The 6,630-nt window shown below is 37.9% G+C and overlaps 1 pseudogene; it reads right to left on the bottom strand.

The window, feature by feature from the left end:
• Nucleotides 1-413: 413 nt before the first annotated feature.
• On the bottom strand, nucleotides 414-510 carry LOC138831416 (U6 spliceosomal RNA; annotated as a pseudogene).
• Nucleotides 511-6,630: the final 6,120 nt, after the last annotated feature.

Genomic DNA, 6,630 nt, shown 5'->3' with positions numbered 1-6,630 from the left:
CTGATGCTTGTCTGAAAAAAGTATGTTTTAAAATATTTAGTATTCTGTTTGTATAATGTCCATAACCTATTTCATTCTCTCGTAGATATAATACTTTGAATTCGACATTGTTTTATAATATATAGGTTCATTACTAAATGTGTCCTTTCAGATTGCATTCCATATAGAAACAGTTTAAGAATCCTTTAATTCCTAGGTCCTTATAGAATTTTATTTCTTTACGATAAAATGACAATGTTATCTTATTTCAAAAGTTTTATAAAGGTTATGCTATGTAAAGGCCTTTCTAAAAAGGTGAAGATTGAATGATGTCAAACTAACTTTTATTTCTATGAATTACATGTATTCTTACACTTGTATATTTGTAATCAACTTTTTAATAACTGTTTTTCATTTCTTGCATCTCAAGAATGAAAAATATGTAATACTTCACAAATTTTCATATCATCCTTGTACAAGAGCTATGTAAATCTCTGTATTGTAATTTGGGTAGACATGCTGCTGAAGCATGTAGTATCCTGTAAATTTAAGTAGTTAATGATGCAATCTTAAGACAGGCATATATCTTTGGTTGCCTATTTGTAACAAGGAAACCTTATTGTTCCCAAAATTGCTATTCATCTTATTTCTGTAAAATTCTGTATATAGTGGAAACAACTTATATTGTTTGTTTGATTGCTCACATTTGCAATTTTTTTCAATGTCTATTTTAAGTCTTTTTCATTTGAAATTGGATCATACGTTGAAGCCTTTATATCTAGGGCCAAAAGTGATGGATTTTCAAGTACTTATTTATTAACTGATTTAGCTAATGGATGCAAAGTAAGCCTTGCTTAAGAGCTACTTCTAAACTTCTGCAGCTTAAAATTTCCCAAATGAGGTCTTACTGGCACAAATGTCTTCCTGACCCTTTACCCTTGCTCCATGTAGGAAAAGACCAACCAGTATCTTACCCTGACAGAGTAGATTGTCTTATTGGAGCAAAACTAATCTGTTACAAGGGATCATAGAGAGACTAACAGTTCAGACAGAACTGTTCAGACTAGAAGGTATTTTTTCAAAATATAATTGTTTAATACACCCTAACATTTCAAAAGAAGCTAAAGCAAGGAAGGTGAAAAAATTGTTCATATGTATGATTACCTAATGTCTTGGCCTGTCTACCATCCAACCAGGCAGGAACTTACACCACTGATTTTCTATCACCAAATATATTCCATAGCTCCAGGAGAAGTCCATATGTTTCTCCTCATTAGTAGGCCTTAAATTGGTGATGTTTTAATCACAGTGTTTCCTCTTGCCTCTAGGCTGTATATCTCCGAATGGTAAAGTTTTAGCTCTAATTCTATCAAACCCTGAGGTAGAGGTAATGGAATTATACTTTAAAACCGTTGCCTCTGGTGGCTCAATGGTAGAGCGCTTGCCTTGCATGCCTGATTCCCTGGGTTTGATTCCTTAGCTCCACATAATCAAAAAGAAAAAAATAAATAAATAAAACCGTTGCGTTTGATACCCTTACCACGAGAGAATGATGCAAAACATTTTCTAATATTATATATTTTGATATATTTTATATTTATATGTGCTGATTTTATATTTCACACAGTGAATCTTATTAGAATTTATTGATAATTTGGAAAATTAATTGATATTTATTCCAATAAATAGATTGGAATATAAATAATCAGGATTAGAATATATATTAGAATATAAAAAGTATCAATGCTATGTTTTCGGTATAAACTTGTGATACCTTCTAAATGTTCTTGGTCTTCTGAATTCACATGGTAAAAAAAAAACAATGTTGTTTTCTTCTAATCTATAAGCTATTTTACTCTGCTGTTCTGTTTATTGTTTTAACTCGCTGGTCCCAAACTGTTTTTCTCCATGTTTCTGAAGCATTCCTACTGATTATACTCAAATTTTGCTGATATGATGTCTAAAAGGCATTATTCTTCTACAGGATCCATGGGTCCTAGGATCCCAGGTCCCAGTTATCCGCAACATCAGAAAACTAAGACAAGAGTTCTCACCTAAGCCCATGCAACATGCCAACAGAAAGTAATTGAAGACCCTTTTTAATTTCTCATTTCGTATATTTCAGGGCCCCAATTCCTTGAAATGCAGGAATTAGCAGAAATCAATTGGGAAATGCAAGGCAACTTAAAATGCAAGATGGAATTACAAAATGTGAAAGTACAGTAATTCAAACTTTCAATTTTCAGATGACCATCATATATGATTGAACATGACCACAAATGTCACAATATCATTTGTAATACCCCTCTCCTAATGATTAATAAATGATTTCAGTCCAGCATCAGCAGGCCAAAAAATAGTTCCTAGAACGATAGATACATAATTGCTCTATCAATGCTAGGAATACTTGACATAGAAGTCAAATATAATTCAGAAAAACATTAATTGAGAATATCCTTAGTGCTTTAAAACACTGGTACTTCAATAAAACTTGGTTCTGTAGTATAAAAATGTTGTAATTGTGAAACAAATGATAACCTACATTAAATCTCCTTATAGTATATTCCTTTTCAAATAAACTTTTAAAAATTACATTTGCCAAATAACACTTTACAAGTAGATGATATTTAGTGACATAAATAGTTTTTGAAGTGTAGGGAGCAAGTTACAACAGAGTTGATTTATTTACCCAGCACTAATGCCAAACAGGTTCAACCATTCATTAAAGTGTAGGAATAGGACCCCCCCCCACACCATTTGTGTTTTTCAGTAGGTGCCTTTGAAGATTCGTTAAATAGATCAGCCTCCCATATTTAAAACCAAAACATTAGCTAATAAAGTAAATTTCATCACATAATAAGTACACTTAAAAAGTCACAAATAGTTGCTTTATCATATGGTGTTTTATGTTTTCCCTATCTGTCTAACATAGTAAGACATATGACTTTAAGTCTTGAATATGGGTACTCATCAGAGATTTGACAAACATAAAATCTATCTTCTATTTCTACCATATTCCTCTACAGTAGTAAATTTTAGTTTTCTTCTTTTTCCAAAACTTATAGGTAGTAGAAAATATTATCCCATGTAAAATAAAATAACCACAAACCACAGTGCAAAGCCATTTATAAAACTGGTACTTAGGAATACATTCTAAGCCTTTTTTAAACTTTCTTGTTGACTACAGATCATTAAACTCTTCCAATCATGGGGGCAGTTAAGATCAATGCTAAGGGTTTTGAACATCTGTTGAGCATTTGGGGAGTGTAATCCATCTTCCTTGACAGTGGCCCGGTATTTTTGGGTCATGGGGGTACCATTGGTTAGGTCGTGCAGAGGTTCGGTGGACGTTTACAGGGAACATGAACTGGGGTTCACTTATAGGCTTGGCTGTCATTGCCACGGTAGATGTGGGGCCTGTGAACAACTGTTGTATTACAGGGGGAACAACTAGTTTTTGCTCTTGGGAAAAGTTGGATATCTCTGCCCAAGGATACAAAGTTTTCAGAGGAGAGTTCCCAGACTGGCCTAAACAGCCAAAAGAAGGGATTGGGCAGGCTTCCTGGGACTGATAGTGTGGGGGAGGCGGTTTTACAAGCATAACTGCCTGGCCCCCTTGGTCACCTGATAGTGGAAGTTGTTGGTTATCTGTGTTCTTGCTGGAATTGTTTGCTGTATCACAAGAAGATGGGGGTGCTAGAGCAGCTTCGCTATTTTCCTTTTCTTCTGTTTCTTCTTGCAGCGAGGTGTTAAAAGCTTGCAGAGTTTCCCCTTCTTCTTTCCCTGATAGACAGGCTTGAATAGCAACTACAATGGGGTAAAAGATTAGGGGCAACTCAGAGCCGTCACGGACTTCCTTTTTATGAACTGCCTGAAGGACGTGGGTCCACCTGTCTGGATCTCAAATGGCCTCGGAGTCAATCCAGGGACACAATTCATTCACTATTTCCCATATTAATCTAGCTTCCTTTTGTAATACTTTTATCTGCCTACTCCTGAGCAGGGCAACAAGTGCTTGTGATTGAGGCTCTCCTGCTGCGGGAGGGGGGGGGGGAAGGTTGCCCATGGAGGCACTAATTTTGCACTAGACCCTAGACCGTACATCTTCTGAAAACAATCAAGCCACTGGTTGGGCGCCACTTGTAGGGCTAGATCTCCAGCAGAAGGTAAGCATGAATGACTCACACAAGGAACCCACGTTGGGAGAACAGGCTTATGCAGGTCTTGTTTATTTCTGCACGAGGGGGGGATTATGTAGCCCCAGCTTTCCCAACCTCCTGAGTCCTTCCCAGCCAATTACTTAGTGGGGAGTTGATGTAAGGCACTTGTGATGGGCACTGCTTGGTTACAGGCACTGATTGGTCCCCCGGGGGCTTGTAGGGAGCATGGACAGCTCATGGCTGGCAAGCTAGGCAGACATGCCTGAGGGTCACATCTCTATGAGAAGGAAGTGTGCTTCAACTGCTACTCTAGCTGACTCAACCAGATCTGACCGGCTCTACCCACACTACATCTTCATGGTTTTCCTTTCAAAACTCTTTTATTTGGATGTGGAATTTATTTTCATGTCTTCATTCAATCTGTTCTGCATTGTAGTGAGCTAAATAGGCTCTCTAAAATCACTTTAGGTAGGAAAAAATATTAAGACAATGTATATAAAAAAGTTTGGCCTCCCTCCACTCCTGAAGCCAATATGCTTAGCTAGGGCTTCTAACAACGTGTTTTCTTCCATTTTCATTTTGCTCAGTTCTTTTCTGATCCTAAAACTTTTTGGCTTACTTAATAAGAGAAATCTTCACTATCTCATGTTAATAAGGATATTATATTTTGTAAGCTACTAAGAAATGTGAAATCATTGGTTTCAAGTATCCAATCAGATTTTTTTCTGTGGTTCAGTGCTTCACGTGCGAAGACATTGTGGAAAGTATTACAAACAGAAAAGTGGAAACCCAATACCTTCTTTCATTGTTGAGGGCACTTTCTCCCTACATATTTGGACCCAAATTATCTTTTTCAGAGAATTACTATTTGGTAATTAAAGTCAATTCACAAATTGTGATGCCTTTTTATAAAAGAACTTTGAATTTAAATTCCACTACAACCTTGTTTCACACAGTAAGAGTAGCTTTCCTGGGTAAGGACAATTCTCAAGGGAACCTACAGGATTTATAGCAAAGTTTCTGAGGTTTGTTTAGTGTGAAAATGAGCCATCTTCACCCACAAGACTCACTCTCAGCTAAGTCTCCATGGAGTACTTTGCATGAAAGCCTATTTTGCCAGGCAAATTTACATTTTCATAATAGGCAAAGTTGTTAAAAAATTTGAACAAACAAAAATTTACCTTTTATAATTTTAAAACTCTTTTGAGTTCCAGTGAACAGTCCTAAGCCAGAGAATCACACCAAGTGTGTCATCACAGGACAGAGAGTTAGACAAGAGAGGGGAAGCCAAGGAAACGCACCAGCTGCCGCTCCGGCGGCGGGGCCGCGGCGGCGACCACGGAGTCATACCTGAGACACAGAGAGTCTGGGACGAAGGAGCCAGACGCAGCAGAAGAGCGGATTCTACTCAACACCAATAAGAACCGACAAGGAGCGAACATCTTCATCCTGCTGTTTGCAGACCAGAGACGACCCAGGATCCAAGACTCGGCATGAGTACAAGCCCGACATCCTCACTCCTCAGGGAGCAGAGGAGGGAAGGCCACCCCTCCCCCCCAGCTCCGGTGATCTCCATCTTGGATACCGACAAAGCTCGGAGGAGCTGCTAGCTCCAGCTCAGGCCTTGGAATAAAACGAGTCATTTAGCAGGTCACAAGAACTTAACGGCGAAGTGACCTGCCAGACTCAGCTCCATCCAGGGAAAAGTCACCCAGCTGAGGCGCCAGCCATCGGAGTGCCTTCCCTTACTGGGTAACCAGAGCCAGAGGCTGCCCCTCCCTCTAGCAGCCACCACAATCAATTGAAAAACAGAAACCCTGAGAATGGCTCCAGGCTGGGCGCTGTGAGCTTTATCACAAAATAGCCCCAGGGAAAAGCTACTGTTTGTTGAAAGGCGTCAACTCTACCCAGAACCTAGCCTCATCACCACATCCCCCTCTTTTGTGACTCTCAAAGCAGACCACCCTCCCAGAAAACTAACCTGGGAGGGGGATCTCAAAATCTTGGGTAAAGCAGAGCATTTTTCTGCCTCTTCCAACCAACCGACTTAAGAAACCAATTAAGCCACAGGACCTCAAGCTGACCAGAGACTCCAACAAGAGACTGGTTGCAGACAAAAGGGAGATACAGGATTCTTCCCACTCCTCCCCCCCAAAAAAAAAAAATCAAAAGACTTTTTTTTTCTTTTTTTCTTCTTTTTTTTTCTTTTTTTCTTCTTCTTCTTCTTTTCTTTTTTTTGCTTGTTTTTTGTTTTTTGTTACCATATATATATATATATATATATATATATATATATATATATATATATATATATATATATATAAATTTTTTCCCTTCTAAAACTTTTATTAATCTTTAATTTTTGCCTCTTCTGAAAAAGTAATTGTTTTCCAGTAACTTTTTTTTTCTCATCTTATAATTTTTATTTTAGGAATACGTGAATGAGAGTTTTCCTTTCTTTTCTTGTCTTCTTTCTCTTTTTCTTTCTTTC

This window comes from Dipodomys merriami, unplaced genomic scaffold (assembly GCF_024711535.1).
Source record: "Dipodomys merriami isolate MVZ:Mamm:240054 unplaced genomic scaffold, mDipMer1.0.p SCAF_195, whole genome shotgun sequence".
Taxonomy (NCBI): domain Eukaryota; kingdom Metazoa; phylum Chordata; class Mammalia; order Rodentia; family Heteromyidae; genus Dipodomys; species Dipodomys merriami.
The sequence above is the reverse complement of the archived record's forward strand: the minus strand, read 5'-3'. Positions and strand labels throughout refer to the sequence as shown.